Raw genomic sequence first — 16,766 nt, forward strand, 5'->3', positions numbered from 1 at the left:
AAGGTTGACAGGGTCCATTGGCTACACTGAAGAAGCAGAAAGCAGCTGCGTCCAGCCTGGGTCCCATGGTGCAATGGCCAGCACTCTGGGCTTTGAATCCAGTGATCCGAGTTTGAGTCTCGGTGGGGCCTTCGTCTTAAAACATGCTAGATTCTGTGTGAAGAGACCAGCCGTTCTTCCCCTGAGAGCAAAGGGAAGTGTCTTTGCTGCTTTGCCCGTTTGGTTCAATTATGCTGCTTCTTCTTGCTCCGATCACCTCAAGCTACCATTCACTTCTGTCTGTCAACTGTATCATACACAAACTGAAAATATGTCTCTAAGATTGTACAGGAAGATGAGGTCCCATGGTGTAACGGTCAGCACTCTGAATCCAGTAATCCAAGTTCAAATCTCGGTTGGACATGCCACCTGGAAGATTACTTACTGCACTCTGCATGCAAGGAACGACAGTTGTCGCCTTAACAACATAGGCTTATGTCTTCTTGCCTGTGTACCCATTATTTTCTGGATTGTCTTGCTTCCTCTGGCTCCATTCATCTAAACCTAGAGAACGCTAATATTCCTGCAGCTTGAGTTTGGCGGCTTTATTTGGTTCACGGCTAAAAGCAACAGCACACTCCCCGTCGGGGAATCGAACCCCGGTCTCCCGCGTGACAGGCGGGGATACTCACCACTATACTAACGAGGAGACGGACAAATAACGCACCTGATCAAACGTTTCCCGTGGCTGTGGTAAAGATACGTGCTCCTCACATTGCATTGTGTTTGATGCTGTGATAGCGACATGACGGCAAACGATATTAATTAAACTTTACTCAGTGGAAGCGTCTCTATTGAGACAACATGAACGTACTGAATAAATGGTGAGATCTTGCCTTTCGCTTTCACAGTTCCGTTCGATTATGGCTTGCTCATTTAGATCAATGATTCAAATGGAGATTTGGGAATGATTCACACCTAATCTCTGTTCCATACGGACGCACACGCTACTGTCTTTCCCCCAATATACCAGAATAAATGAGATTTGAATTGATCTCCTAATGCCATGCCAGGTGAGTCAAGGTTGACAGGGTCCATTGGCTACACTGAAGAAGCAGAAAGCAGCTGCGTCCAGCCTGGGTCCCATGGTGCAATGGTCAGCACTCTGGGCTTTGAATCCAGTGATCCGAGTTCGAGTCTCGGTGGGGCCTTCGTCTTGAAACATGCTAGATTCTGTGTGAAGAGACCAGCCGTTCTTCGCCTGAGAGCAAAGGGAAGTGTCTTTGCTGCTTTGCCCGTTTGGTTCAATTATGCTGCTTCTTCTTGCTCCGATCACCTCAAGCTACCATTCACTTCTGTCTGTCAACTGTATCATACACAAACTGAAAATATGTCTCTAAGATTGTACAGGAAGATGAGGTCCCATGGTGTAACGGTCAGCACTCTGAATCCAGTAATCCAAGTTCAAATCTCGGTTGGACATGCCACCTGGAAGATTACTTACTGCACTCTGCATGCAAGGAACGACAGTTGTCGCCTTAACAACATAGGCTTATGTCTTCTTGCCTGTGTACCCGTTATTTTCTGGATTGTCTTGCTTCCTCTGGCTCCATTCATCTAAACCTAGAGAACGCTAATATTCCTGCAGCTTGAGTTTGGCGGCTTTATTCGGTTCACGGCTAAAAGCCACAGCACACTCCCCGTCGGGGAATCGAACCCCGGTCTCCCGCGTGACAGGCGGGGATACTCACCACTATACTAACGAGGAGACGGACAAATAACGCACCTGATCAAACGTTTCCCGTGGCTGTGGTAAAGATACGTGCTCCTCACATTGCATTGTGTTTGATGCTGTGATAGCGACATGACGGCAAACGATATTAATTAAACTTTACTCAGTGGAAGCGTCTCTATTGAGACAACATGAACGTACTGAATAAATGGTGAGATCTTGCCTTTCGCTTTCACAGTTCCGTTCGATTATGGCTTGCTCATTTAGATCAATGATTCAAATGGAGATTTGGGAATGATTCACACCTAATCTCTGTTCCATACGGACGCACACGCTACTGTCTTTCCCCCAATATACCAGAATAAATGAGATTTGAATTGATCTCCTAATGCCATGCCAGGTGAGTCAAGGTTGACAGGGTCCATTGGCTACACTGAAGAAGCAGAAAGCAGCTGCGTCCAGCCTGGGTCCCATGGTGCAATGGTCAGCACTCTGGGCTTTGAATCCAGTGATCCGAGTTCGAGTCTCGGTGGGGCCTTCGTCTTGAAACATGCTAGATTCTGTGTGAAGAGACCAGCCGTTCTTCGCCTGAGAGCAAAGGGAAGTGTCTTTGCTGCTTTGCCCGTTTGGTTCAATTATGCTGCTTCTTCTTGCTCCAATCACCTCAGGCTACCATTCACCTCTGTCTGTCAGCTGTATCATACACAAACTGAAAATATGTCTCTAAGATTGTACAGGAAGATGAGGTCCCATGCTGTAACGGTCAGCACTCTGAATCCAGTAATCCAAGTTTAAATCTCGGTTGGACATGCCACCTGGAAGATTACTTACTGCACTCTGCATGCAAGGAACGACAGTTGTCGCCTTAACAACATAGGCTTATGTCTTCTTGCCGGTGTACCCGTTATTTTCTGGATTGTCTTGCTTCCTCTGGCTCCATTCATCTAAACCTCGAGAACGCTAATATTCCTGCAGCTTGAGTTTGGCGGCTTTATTTGGTTCACGGCTAAAAGCAACAGCACACTCCCCGTCGGGGAATCGAACCCCGGTCTCCCGCGTGACAGGCGGGGATACTCACCACTATACTAACGAGGAGACGGACAAATAACGCACCTGATCAAACGTTTCCCGTGGCTGTGGTAAAGATATGTGCTCCTCACATTCCATTGTGTTTGATGCTGTGATAGCGACATGACGGCAAACGATATTAATTAAACTTTACTCAGTGGAAGCGTCTCTATTGAGACAACATGAATGTACTGAATAAATGGTGAGATCTTGCCTTTCGCTTTCACAGTTCCGTTCGATTATGGCTTGCTCATTTAGATCAATGATTCAAATGGAGATTTGGGAATGACTCACACCTAATCTCTGTTCCATACGGACGCACACGCTACTGTCTTTCCCCCAATATACCAGAATAAATGAGATTTGAATTGATCTCCTAATGCCATGCCAGGTGAGTCAAGGTTGACAGGGTCCATTGGCTACACTGAAGAAGCAGAAAGCAGCTGCGTCCAGCCTGGGTCCCATGGTGCAATGGTCAGCACTCTGGGCTTTGAATCCAGTGATCCGAGTTCGAGTCTCGGTGGGGCCTTCGTCTTAAAACATGCTAGATTCTGTGTGAAGAGACCAGCCGTTCTTCGCCTGAGAGCAAAGGGAAGTGTCTTTGCTGCTTTGCCCGTTTGGTTCAATTATGCTGCTTCTTCTTGCTCCGATCACCTCAGGCTACCATTCACTTCTGTCTGTCAGCTGTATCATACACAAACTGAAAATATGTCTCTAAGATTGTACAGGAAGATGAGGTCCCATGCTGTAACGGTCAGCACTCTGAATCCAGTAATCCAAGTTCAAATCTCGGTTGGACATGCCACCTGGAAGATTACTTACTGCACTCTGCATGCAAGGAACGACAGTTGTCGCCTTAACAACATAGGCTTATGTCTTCTTGCCGGTGTACCCGTTATTTTCTGGATTGTCTTGCTTCCTCTGGCTCCATTCATCTAAACCTAGAGAACGCTAATATTCCTGCAGCTTGAGTTTGGCGGCTTTATTTGGTTCACGGCTAAAAGCCACAGCAGACTCCCCGTCGGGGAATCGAACCCCGGTCTCCCGCGTGACAGGCGGGGATACTCACCACTATACTAACGAGGAGACGGACAAATAACGCACCTGATCAAACGTTTCCCGTGGCTGTGGTAAAGATACGTGCTCCTCACATTGCATTGTGTTTGATGCTGTGATAGCGACATGACGGCAAACGATATTAATTAAACTTTACTCAGTGGAAGCGTCTCTATTGAGACAACATGAACATACTGAATAAATGGTGAGATCTTGCCTTTCGCTTTCACAGTTCCGTTCGATTATGGCTTGCTCATTTAGATCAATGATTCAAATGGAGATTTGGGAATGATTCACACCTAATCTCTGTTCCATACGGACGCACACGCTACTGTCTTTCCCCCAATATACCAGAATAAATGAGATTTGAATTGATCTCCTAATGCCATGCCAGGTGAGTCAAGGTTGACAGGGTCCATTGGCTACACTGAAGAAGCAGAAAGCAGCTGCGTCCAGCCTGGGTCCCATGGTGCAATGGTCAGCACTCTGGGCTTTGAATCCAGTGATCCAAGTTCGAGTCTCGGTGGGGCCTTCGTCTTGAAACATGCTAGATTCTGTGTGAAGAGACCAGCCGTTCTTCGCCTGAGAGCAAAGGGAAGTGTCTTTGCTGCTTTGCCCGTTTGGTTCAATTATGCTGCTTCTTCTTGCTCCGATCACCTCAGGCTACCATTCACTTCTGTCTGTAAGCTGTATCATACACAAACTGAAAATATGTCTCTAAGATTGTACAGGAAGATGAGGTCCCATGGTGTAACGGTCAGCACTCTGAATCCAGTAATCCAAGTTCAAATCTCGGTTGGACATGCCACCTGGAAGATTACTTACTGCACTCTGCATGCAAGGAACGACAGTTGTCGCCTTAACAACATAGGCTTATGTCTTCTTGCCGGTGTACCCGTTATTTTCTGGATTGTCTTGCTTCCTCTGGCTCCATTCATCTAAACCTCGAGAACGCTAATATTCCTGCAGCTTGAGTTTGGCGGCTTTATTTGGTTCACGGCTAAAAGCAACAGCACACTCCCCGTCGGGGAATCGAACCCCGGTCTCCCGCGTGACAGGCGGGGATACTCACCACTATACTAACGAGGAGACGGACAAATAACGCACCTGATCAAACGTTTCCCGTGGCTGTGGTAAAGATATGTGCTCCTCACATTCCATTGTGTTTGATGCTGTGATAGCGACATGACGGCAAACGATATTAATTAAACTTTACTCAGTGGAAGCGTCTCTATTGAGACAACATGAATGTACTGAATAAATGGTGAGATCTTGCCTTTCGCTTTCACAGTTCCGTTCGATTATGGCTTGCTCATTTAGATCAATGATTCAAATGGAGATTTGGGAATGACTCACACCTAATCTCTGTTCCATACGGACGCACACGCTACTGTCTTTCCCCCAATATACCAGAATAAATGAGATTTGAATTGATCTCCTAATGCCATGCCAGGTGAGTCAAGGTTGACAGGGTCCATTGGCTACACTGAAGAAGCAGAAAGCAGCTGCGTCCAGCCTGGGTCCCATGGTGCAATGGCCAGCACTCTGGGCTTTGAATCCAGAGATCCGAGTTCGAGTCTCGGTGGGGCCTTCGTCTTAAAACATGCTAGATTCTGTGTGAAGAGACCAGCTGTTCTTCCCCTGAGAGGAAAGGGAAGTTTCTTTGCTGCTTTGCCCCGTTTGGTTCAATTATGCTGCTTCTTCTTGCTCCGATCACCTCAAGCTACCATTCACCTCTGTGTGTCAGCTGTATCATACACAAACTGAAAATATGTCTCTAAGATTGTACAGGAAGATGAGGTCCCATGGTGTAACGGTCAGCACTCTGAATCCAGTAATCCAAGTTCAATTCTCGGTTGGACATGCCACCTGGAAGATTACTTACTGCACTCTGCATGCAAGGAACGACAGTTGTCGCCTTAACAACAAAGGCTTATGTCTTCTTGCCTGTGTACCCGTTATTTTCTGGATTGTCTTGCTTCCTCTAGCTCCATTCATCTAAACCTAGAGAACGCTAATATTCCTGCAGCTTGAGTTTGGCGGCTTTATTTGGTTCACGGCTAAAAGCCACAGCACACTCCCCGTCAGGGAATCGAACCCCGGTCTCCCGCGTGACAGGCGGGGATACTCACCACTATACTAACGAGGAGACGGACAAATAACGCACCTGATCAAACGTTTCCCGTGGCTGTGGTAAAGATACGTGCTCCTCACATTGCATTGTGTTTGATGCTGTGATAGCGACATGACGGCAAACGATATTAATTAAACTTTACTCAGTGGAAGCGTCTCTATTGAGACAACATGAACGTACTGAATAAATGGTGAGATCTTGCCTTTCGCTTTCACAGTTCCGTTCGATTATGGCTTGCTCATTTAGATCAATGATTCAAATGGAGATTTGGGAATGACTCACACCTAATCTCTGTTCCATACGGACGCACACGCTACTGTCTTTCCCCCAATATACCAGAATAAATGAGATTTGAATTGATCTCCTAATGCCATGCCAGGTGAGTCAAGGTTGACAGGGTCCATTGGCTACACTGAAGAAGCAGAAAGCAGCTGCGTCCAGCCTGGGTCCCATGGTGCAATGGCCAGCACTCTGGGCTTTGAATCCAGTGATCCGAGTTCGAGTCTCGGTGGGGCCTTCGTCTTAAATCATGCTAGATTCTGTGTGAAGAGACCAGCCGTTCTTCCCCTGAGAGCAAAGGGAAGTGTCTTTGCTGCTTTGCCCGTTTGGTTCAATTATGCTGCTTCTTCTTGCTCCGATCACCTCAAGCTACCATTCACTTCTGTCTGTCAGCTGTATCATACACAAACTGAAAATATGTCTCTAAGATTGTACAGGAAGATGAGGTCCCATGGTGTAACGGTCAGCACTCTGAATCCAGTAATCCAAGTTCAAATCTCGGTTGGACATGCCACCTGGAAGATTACTTACTGCACTCTGCATGCAAGGAACGACAGTTGTCGCCTTAACAACATAGGCTTATGTCTTCTTGCCGGTGTACCCGTTATTTTCTGGATTGTCTTGCTTCCTCTGGCTGCATTCATCTAAACCTCGAGAACGCTAATATTCCTGCAGCTTGAGTTTGGCGGCTTTATTTGGTTCACGGCTAAAAGCAACAGCACACTCCCCGTCGGGAAATCGAACCCCGGTCTCCCGCGTGACAGGCGGGGATACTCACCACTATACTAACGAGGAGACGGACAAATAACGCACCTGATCAAACGTTTCCCGTGGCTGTGGTAAAGATACGTGCTCCTCACATTCCATTGTGTTTGATGCTGTGATAGCGACATGACGGCAAACGATATTAATTAAACTTTACTCAGTGGAAGCGTCTCTATTGAGACAACATGAACGTACTGAATAAATGGTGAGATCTTGCCTTTCGCTTTCAAAGTTCCGTTCGATTATGGCTTGCTCATTTAGATCAATGATTCAAATGGAGATTTGGGAATGACTCACACCTAATCTCTGTTCCATACGGACGCACACGCTACTGTCTTTCCCCCAATATACCAGAATAAATGAGATTTGAATTGATCTCCTAATGCCATGCCAGGTGAGTCAAGGTTGACAGGGTCCATTGGCTACACTGAAGGAGCAGAAAGCAGCTGCGTCCAGCCTGGGTCCCTTGGTGCAATGGCCAGCACTCTGGGCTTTGAATCCAGTGATCCGAGTTCGAGTCTCGGTGGGGCCTTCATCTTAAAACATGCTAGATTCTGTGTGAAGAGACCAGCCGTTCTTCCCCTGAGAGCAAAGGGAAGTGTCTTTGCTGCTTTGCCCGTTTGGTTCAATTGTGCTGCTTCTTCTTGCTCCGATCACCTCAAGCTACCATTCACTTCTGTCTGTCAGCTGTATCATACACAAACTGAAAATATGTCTCTAAGATTGTACAGGAAGATGAGGTCCCATGGTGTAACGGTCAGCACTCTGAATCCAGTAATCCAAGTTCAAATCTCGGTTGGACATGCCACCTGGAAGATTACTTACTGCACTCTGCATGCAAGGAACGACAGTTGTCGCCTTAACAACATAGGCTTATGTCTTCTTGCCTGTGTACCCGTTATTTTATGGATTGTCTTGCTTCCTCTGGCTCCATTCATCTAAACCTCGAGAACGCTAATATTCCTGCAGCTTGAGTTTGGCGGCTTTATTTGGTTCACGGCTAAAAGCAACAGCACACTCCCCGTCGGGGAATCGAACCCCGGTCTCCCGCGTGACAGGCGGGGATACTCACCACTATACTAACGAGGAGACGGACAAATAACGCACCTGATCAAACGTTTCCCGTGGCTGTGGTAAAGATATGTGCTCCTCACATTCCATTGTGTTTGATGCTGTGATAGCGACATGACGGCAAACGATATTAATTAAACTTCACTCAGTGGAAGCGTCTCTATTGAGACAACATGAATGTACTGAATAAATGGTGAGATCTTGCCTTTCGCTTTCACAGTTCCGTTCGATTATGGCTTGCTCATTTAGATCAATGATTCAAATGGAGATTTGGGAATGACTCACACCTAATCTCTGTTCCATACGGACGCACACGCTACTGTCTTTCCCCCAATATACCAGAATAAATGAGATTTGAATTGATCTCCTAATGCCATGCCAGGTGAGTCAAGGTTGACAGGGTCCATTGGCTACACTGAAGAAGCAGAAAGCAGCTGCGTCCAGCCTGGGTCCCATGGTGCAATGGCCAGCACTCTGGGCTTTGAATCCAGAGATCCGAGTTCAAGTCTCGGTGGGGCCTTCGTCTTAAAACATGCTAGATTCTGTGTGAAGAGACCAGCTGTTCTTCCCCTGAGAGCAAAGGGCAGTTTCTTTGCTGCTTTGCCCGTTTGGTTCAATTATGCTGCTTCTTCTTGCTCCGATCACCTCAAGCTACCATTCACTTATGTCTGTCAGCTGTATCATACACAAACTGAAAATATGTCTCTAAGATTGTACAGGAAGATGAGGTCCCATGGTGTAACGGTCAGCACTCTGAATCCAGTAATCCAAGTTCAAATCTCGGCTGGACATGCCACCTGGAAGATTACTTACTGCACTCTGCATGCAAGGAACGACAGTTGTCGCCTTAACAACAAAGGTTTATGTCTTCTTGCCTGTGTACCCGTTATTTTCTGGATTGTCTTGCTTCCGCTAGCTCCATTCATCTAAACCTAGAGAACGCTAATATTCCTGCAGCTTGAGTTTGGCGGCTTTATTTGGTTCACGGCTAAAAGCCACAGCACACTCCCCGTCGGGGAATCGAACCCCGGTCTCCCGCGTGACAGGCGGGGATACTCACCACTATACTAACGAGGAGACGGACAAATAACGCACCTGATCAAACGTTTCCCGTGGCTGTGGTAAAGATACGTGCTCCTCACATTGCATTGTGTTTGATGCTGTGATAGCGACATGACGGCAAACGATATTAATTAAACTTTACTCAGTGGAAGCGTCTCTATTGAGACAACATGAACGTACTGAATAAATGGTGAGATCTTGCCTTTCGCTTTCACAGTTCCGTTCGATTATGGCTTGCTCATTTAGATCAATGATTCAAATGGAGATTTGGGAATGACTCACACCTAATCTCTGTTCCATACGGACGCACACGCTACTGTCTTTCCCCCAATATACCAGAATAAATGAGATTTGAATTGATCTCCTAATGCCATGCCAGGTGAGTCAAGGTTGACAGGGTCCATTGGCTACACTGAAGAAGCAGAAAGCAGCTGCGTTCAGCCTGGGTACCATGGTGCAATGGCCAGCACTCTGGGCTTTGAATCCAGTGATCCGAGTTCGAGTCTCGGTGGGGCCTTCGTCTTAAATCATGCTAGATTCTGTGTGAAGAGACCAGCCGTTCTTCCCCTGAGAGCAAAGGGAAGTGTCTTTGCTGCTTTGCCCGTTTGGTTCAATTATGCTGCTTCTTCTTGCTCCGATCACCTCAAGCTACCATTCACTTCTGTCTGTCAGCTGTATCATACACAAACTGAAAATATGTCTCTAAGATTGTACAGGAAGATGAGGTCCCATGGTGTAACGGTCAGCACTCTGAATCCAGTAATCCAAGTTCAAATCTCGGTTGGACATGCCACCTGGAAGATTACTTACTGCACTCTGCATGCAAGGAACGACAGTTGTCGCCTTAACAACATAGGCTTATGTCTTCTCGCCGGTGTACCCGTTATTTTCTGGATTGTCTTGCTTCCTCTGGCTCCATTCATCTAAACCTCGAGAACGCTAATATTCCTGCAGCTTGAGTTTGGCGGCTTTATTTGGTTCACGGCTAAAAGCAACAGCACACTCCCCGTCGGGAAATCGAAACCCGGTCTCCCGTGTGACAGGCGGGGATACTCACCACTATACTAACGAGGAGACGGACAAATAACGCACCTGATCAAACGTTTCCCGTGGCTGTGGTAAAGATACGTGCTCCTCACATTCCATTGTGTTTGATGCTGTGATAGCGACATGACGGCAAACGATATTAATTAAACTTTACTCAGTGGAAGCATCTCTATTGAGACAACATGAACGTACTGAATAAATGGTGAGATCTTGCCTTTCGCTTTCAAAGTTCCGTTCGATTATGGCTTGCTCATTTAGATCAATGATTCAAATGGAGATTTGGGAATGACTCACACCTAATCTCTGTTCCATACGGACGCACACGCTACTGTCTTTCCCCCAATATACCAGAATAAATGAGATTTGAATTGATCTCCTAATGCCATGCCAGGTGAGTCAAGGTTGACAGGGTCCATTGGCTACACTGAAGGAGCAGAAAGCAACTGCGTCCAGCCTGGGTCCCTTGGTGCAATGGCCAGCACTCTGGGCTTTGAATCCAGTGATCCGAGTTCGAGTCTCGGTGGGGCCTTCATCTTAAAACATGCTAGATTCTGTGTGAAGAGACCAGCCGTTCTTCCCCTGAGAGCAAAGGGAAGTGTCTTTGCTGCTTTGCCCGTTTGGTTCAATTGTGCTGCTTCTTCTTGCTCCGATCACCTCAAGCTACCATTCACTTCTGTCTGTCAGCTGTATCATACACAAACTGAAAATATGTCTCTAAGATTGTACAGGAAGATGAGGTCCCATGGTGTAACGGTCAGCACTCTGAATCCAGTAATCCAAGTTCAAATCTCGGTTGGACATGCCACCTGGAAGATTACTTACTGCACTCTGCATGCAAGGAACGACAGTTGTCGCCTTAACAACATAGGCTTATGTCTTCTTGCCTGTGTACCCGTTATTTTCTGGATTGTCTTGCTTCCTCTGGCTCCATTCATCTAAACCTCGAGAACGCTAATATTCCTGCAGCTTGAGTTTGGCGGCTTTATTTGGTTCACGGCTAAAAGCAACAGCACACTCCCCGTCGGGGAATCGAACCCCGGTCTCCCGCGTGACAGGCGGGGATACTCACCACTATACTAACGAGGAGACGGACAAATAACGCACCTGATCAAATGTTTCCCGTGGCTGTGGTAAAGATATGTGCTCCTCACATTCCATTGTGTTTGATGCTGTGATAGCGACATGACGGCAAATGATATTAATTAAACTTCACTCAGTGGAAGCGTCTCTATTGAGACAACATGAATGTACTGAATAAATGGTGAGATCTTGCCTTTCGCTTTCACAGTTCCGTTCGATTATGGCTTGCTCATTTAGATCAATGATTCAAATGGAGATTTGGGAATGACTCACACCTAATCTCTGTTCCATACGGACGCACACGCTACTGTCTTTCCCCCAATATACCAGAATAAATGAGATTTGAATTGATCTCCTAATGCCATGCCAGGTGAGTCAAGGTTGACAGGGTCCATTGGCTACACTGAAGAAGCAGAAAGCAGCTGCGTCCAGCCTGGGTCCCATGGTGCAATGGCCAGCACTCTGGGCTTTGAATCCAGTGATCCGAGTTCGAGTCTCGGTAGGGCCTTCGTCTTAAAACATGCTAGATTCTGTGTGAAGAGACCAGCCGTTCTTCCCCTGAGAGCAAAGGGAAGTGTCTTTGCTGCTTTGCCCGTTTGGTTCAATTATGCTGCTTCTTCTTGCTCCGATCACCTCAAGCTACCATTCACTTCTGTCTGTCAGCTGTATCATACACAAACTGAAAATATGTCTCTAAGATTGTACAGGAAGATGAGGTCCCATGGTGTAACGGTCAGCACTCTGAATCCAGTAATCCAAGTTCAATTCTCGGTTGGACATGCCACCTGGAAGATTACTTACTGCACTCTGCATGCAAGGAACGACAGTTGTCGCCTTAACAACAAAGGCTTATGTCTTCTTGCCTGTGTACCCGTTATTTTCTGGATTGTCTTGCTTCCTCTAGCTCCATTCATCTAAACCTAGAGAACGCTAATATTCCTGCAGCTTGAGTTTGGCGGCTTTATTTGGTTCACGGCTAAAAGCCACAGCACACTCCCCGTCGGGGAATCGAACCCCGGTCTCCCGCGTGACAGGCGGGGATACTCACCACTATACTAACTAGGAGACGGACAAATAACGCACCTGATCAAACGTTTCCCGTGGCTGTGGTAAAGATACGTGCTCCTCACATTGCATTGTGTTTGATGCTGTGATAGCGACATGACGGCAAACGATATTAATTAAACTTTACTCAGTGGAAGCGTCTCTATTGAGACAACATGAACGTACTGAATAAATGGTGAGATCTTGCCTTTCGCTTTCACAGTTCCGTTCGATTATGGCTTGCTCATTTAGATCAATGATTCAAATGGAGATTTGGGAATGACTCACACCTAATCTCTGTTCCATACGGACGCACACGCTACTGTCTTTCCCCCAATATACCAGAATAAATGAGATTTGAATTGATCTCCTAATGCCATGCCAGGTGAGTCAAGGTTGACAGGGTCCATTGGCTACACTGAAGGAGCAGAAAGCAGCTGCGTCCAGCCTGGGTCCCTTGGTGCAATGGCCAGCACTCTGGGCTTTGAATCCAGTGATCCGAGTTCGAGTCTCGGTGGGGCCTTCATCTTAAAACATGCTAGATTCTGTGTGAAGAGACCAGCCATTCTTCCCCTGAGAGCAAAGGGAAGTGTCTTTGCTGCTTTGCCCGTTTAGTTTAATTGTGCTGCTTCTTCTTGCTCCGATCACCTCAAGCTACCATTCACTTCTGTCTGTCAGCTGTATCATACACAAACTGAAAATATGTCTCTATGATTGTACAGGAAGATGAGGTCCCATGGTGTAACAGTCAGCACTCTGAATTCAGTAATCCAAGTTCAAATGTCGGTTGGACATGCCACCTGGAAGATTACTTACTGCACTCTGCATGCAAGGAACGACAGTTGTTGCCTTAACAACATAGGCTTATGTCTTCTTGCCGGTGTACCCGTTATTTTCTGGATTGTCTTGCTTCCTCTGGCTGCATTCATCTAAACCTCGAGAACGCTAATATTCCTGCAGCTTGAGTTTGGCGGCTTTATTTGGTTCACGGCTAAAAGCAACAGCACACTCCCCGTCGGGGAATCGAACCCCGGTCTCCCGCGTGACAGGCGGGGATACTCACCACTATACTAACGAGGAGACGGACAAATAACGCACCTGATCAAACGTTTCCCGTGGCTGTGGTAAAGATACGTGCTCCTCACATTGCATTGTGTTTGATGCTGTGATAGCGACATGACGGCAAACGATATTAATTAAACTTTACTCAGTGGAAGCGTCTCTATTGAGACAACATGAACGTACTGAATAAATGGTGAGATCTTGCCTTTCGCTTTCACAGTTCCGTTCGATTATGGCTTGCTCATTTAGATCAATGATTCAAATGGAGATTTGGGAATGACTCACACCTAATCTCTGTTCCATACGGACGCACACGCTACTGTCTTTCCCCCAATATACCAGAATAAATGAGATTTGAATTGATCTCCTAATGCCATGCCAGGTGAGTCAAGGTTGACAGGGTCCATTGGCTACACTGAAGAAGCAGAAAGCAGCTGCGTCCAGCCTGGCTCCCATGGTGCAATGGCCAGCACTCTGGGCTTTGAATCCAGTGATCCGAGTTCGAGTCTCGGTGGGGCCTTCGTCTTAAATCATGCTAGATTCTGTGTGAAGAGACCAGCCGTTCTTCCCCTGAGAGCAAAGGGAAGTGTCTTTGCTGCTTTGCCCGTTTGGTTCAATTATGCTGCTTCTTCTTGCTCCGATCACCTCAAGCTACCATTCACTTCTGTCTGTCAGCTGTATCATACACAAACTGAAAATATGTCTCTAAGATTGTACAGGAAGATGAGGTCCCATGGAGTAACGGTCAGCACTCTGAATCCAGTAATCCAAGTTCAAATCTCGGTTGGACATGCCACCTGGAAGATTACTTACTGCACTCTGCATGCAAGGAACGACAGTTGTCGCCTTAACAACAAAGGTTTATGTCTTCTTGCCTGTGTACCCGTTATTTTCTGGATTGTCTTGCTTCCTCTGGCTCCATTCATCTAAACCTAGAGAACGCTAATATTGCTGCAGCTTGAGTTTGGCGGCTTTATTTGGTTCATGGCTAAAAGCCACAGCACACTCCCCGTCGGGGAATCGAACCCCGGTCTCCCGCGTGATAGGCGGGGATACTCACCACTATACTAACGAGGAGACGGACAAATAACGCACCTGATCAAACGTTTCCCGTGGCTGTGGTAAAGATACGTGCTCCTCACATTGCATTGTGTTTGATGCTGTGATAGCGACATGACGGCAAACGATATTAATTAAACTTTACTCAGTGGAAGCGTCTCTATTGAGACAACATGAACGTACTGAATAAATGGTGAGATCTTGCCTTTCGCTTTCACAGTTCCGTTCGATTATGGCTTGCTCATTTAGATCAATGATTTAAATGGAGATTTGGGAATGACTCACACCTAATCTCTGTTCCATACGGACGCACACGCTACTGTCTTTCCCCCAATATACCAGAATAAATGAGATTTGAATTGTTCTCCTAATGCCATGCCAGGTGAGTCAAGGTTGACAGGGTCCATTGGCTACACTGAAGAAGCAGAAAGCAGCTGCGTCTAGCCTGGGTCCCATGGTGCAATGGCCAGCACTCTGGGCTTTGAATCCAGAGATCCGAGTTTGAGTCTCGGTGGGGCCTTCGTCTTAAAACATGCTAGATTCTGTGTGAAGAGACCAGCCGTTCTTCCCCTGAGAGCAAAGGGAAGTGTCTTTGCTGCTTTGCCCGTTTGGTTCAATTATGCTGCTTCTTCTTGCTCCGATCACCTCAAGCTACCATTCACCTCTGTCTGTCAGCTGTATCATACACAAACTGAAAATATGTCTCTAAGATTGTACAGGAAGATGAGGTCCCATGGTGTAACGGTCAGCACTCTGAATCCAGTAATCCAAGTTCAATTCTCGGTTGGACATGCCACCTGGAAGATTACTTACTGCACTCTGCATGCAAGGAACGACAGTTGTCGCCTTAACAACATAGGCTTATGTCTTCTTGCCTGTGTACCCGTTATTTTCTGGATTGTCTTGCTTCCTCTGGCTCCATTCATCTAAACCTAGAGAACGCTAATATTCCTGCAGCTTGAGTTTGGCGGCTTTATTTGGTTCACGGCTAAAAGCCACAGCACACTCCCCGTCGGGGAATTGAACCCCGGTCTCCCGCGTGACAGGCGGGGATACTCACCACTATACTAACGAGGAGACGGACAAATAACGCACCTGATCAAACGTTTCCCGTGGCTGTGGTAAAGATACGTGCTCCTCACATTCCATTGTGTTTGATGCTGTGATAGCGACATGACGGCAACCGATATTAATTAAACTTTACTCAGTGGAAGCGTCTCTATTGAGAAAACATGAACGTACTGAATAAATGGTGAGATCTTGCCTTTCGCTTTCACAGTTCCGTTCGATTATGGCTTGCTCATTTAGATCAATGATTCAAATGGAGATTTGGGAATGACTCACACCTAATCTCTGTTCCATACGGACGCACACGCTACTGTCTTTCCCCCAATATACCAGAATAAATGAGATTTGAATTGTTCTCCTAATGCCATGCCAGGTGAGTCAAGGTTGACAGGGTCCATTGGCTACACTGAAGAAGCAGAAAGCAGCTGCGTCCAGCCTGGGTCCCATGGTGCAATGGCCAGCACTCTGGGCTTTGAATCCAGAGATCCGAGTTTGAGTCTCGGTGGGGCCTTCGTCTTAAAACATGCTAGATTCTGTGTGAAGAGACCAGCTGTTCTTCCCCTGAGAGCAAAGGGAAGTGTCTTTGCTGCTTTGCCCGTTTGGTTCAATTATGCTGCTTCTTCTTGCTCCGATCACCTCAAGCTACCATTCACCTCTGTCTGTCAGCTGTATCATACACAAACTGAAAATATGTCTCTAAGATTGTACAGGAAGATGAGGTCCCATGGTGTAACGGTCAGCACTCTGAATCCAGTAATCCAAGTTCAATTCTCGGTTGGACATGCCACCTGGAAGATTACTTACTGCACTCTGCATGCAAGGAACGACAGTTGTCGCCTTAACAACATTGGCTTATGTCTTCTTGCCTGTGTACCCGTTATTTTCTGGATTGTCTTGCTTCCTCTGGCTCCATTCATCTAAACCTAGAGAACGCTAATATTCCTGCAGCTTGAGTTTGGCGGCTTTATTTGGTTCACGGCTAAAAGCCACAGCACACTCCCCGTCGGGGAATCGAACCCCGGTCTCCCGCGTGACAGGCGGGGATACTCACCACTATACTAACGAGGAGATGGACAAATAACGCACCTGATCAAACGTTTCCCGTGGCTGTGGTAAAGATACGTGCTCCTCACATTCCATTGTGTTTGATGCTGTGATAGCGACATGACGGCAACCGATATTAATTAAACTTTACTCAGTGGAAGCGTCTCTATTGAGAAAACATTAACGTACTGAATAAATGGTGAGATCTTGCCTTTC

General features: G+C 46.7%; 6 non-coding genes across 6 annotated transcripts; 5 read left to right on the plus strand and 1 right to left on the minus strand.

Annotated features, from left to right (window-relative positions):
• The first annotated feature begins 1,118 nt into the window (after nucleotides 1–1,118).
• On the plus strand, nucleotides 1,119–1,190 carry trnaq-uug (transfer RNA glutamine (anticodon UUG)). Its single transcript has one exon. It is a non-coding gene; the product is annotated as a tRNA-Gln (tRNA).
• A 987-nt stretch (nucleotides 1,191–2,177) lies between these two features.
• On the plus strand, nucleotides 2,178–2,249 carry trnaq-uug (transfer RNA glutamine (anticodon UUG)). The gene has a single exon. It is a non-coding gene; the product is annotated as a tRNA-Gln (tRNA).
• Nucleotides 2,250–3,236: 987 nt separating this feature from the next.
• Nucleotides 3,237–3,308, plus strand: trnaq-uug (transfer RNA glutamine (anticodon UUG)). Its single transcript has one exon. It is a non-coding gene; the product is annotated as a tRNA-Gln (tRNA).
• A 2,046-nt stretch (nucleotides 3,309–5,354) lies between these two features.
• trnaq-uug (transfer RNA glutamine (anticodon UUG)) lies at nucleotides 5,355–5,426 on the plus strand. The gene has a single exon. It is a non-coding gene; the product is annotated as a tRNA-Gln (tRNA).
• A 988-nt stretch (nucleotides 5,427–6,414) lies between these two features.
• On the plus strand, nucleotides 6,415–6,486 carry trnaq-uug (transfer RNA glutamine (anticodon UUG)). The gene has a single exon. It is a non-coding gene; the product is annotated as a tRNA-Gln (tRNA).
• A 7,898-nt stretch (nucleotides 6,487–14,384) lies between these two features.
• trnad-auc (transfer RNA aspartic acid (anticodon AUC)) lies at nucleotides 14,385–14,456 on the minus strand. The gene has a single exon. It is a non-coding gene; the product is annotated as a tRNA-Asp (tRNA).
• Nucleotides 14,457–16,766: the final 2,310 nt, after the last annotated feature.

This window comes from Brienomyrus brachyistius, chromosome 1, assembly GCF_023856365.1.
Source record: "Brienomyrus brachyistius isolate T26 chromosome 1, BBRACH_0.4, whole genome shotgun sequence".
NCBI classification, from domain to species: domain Eukaryota; kingdom Metazoa; phylum Chordata; class Actinopteri; order Osteoglossiformes; family Mormyridae; genus Brienomyrus; species Brienomyrus brachyistius.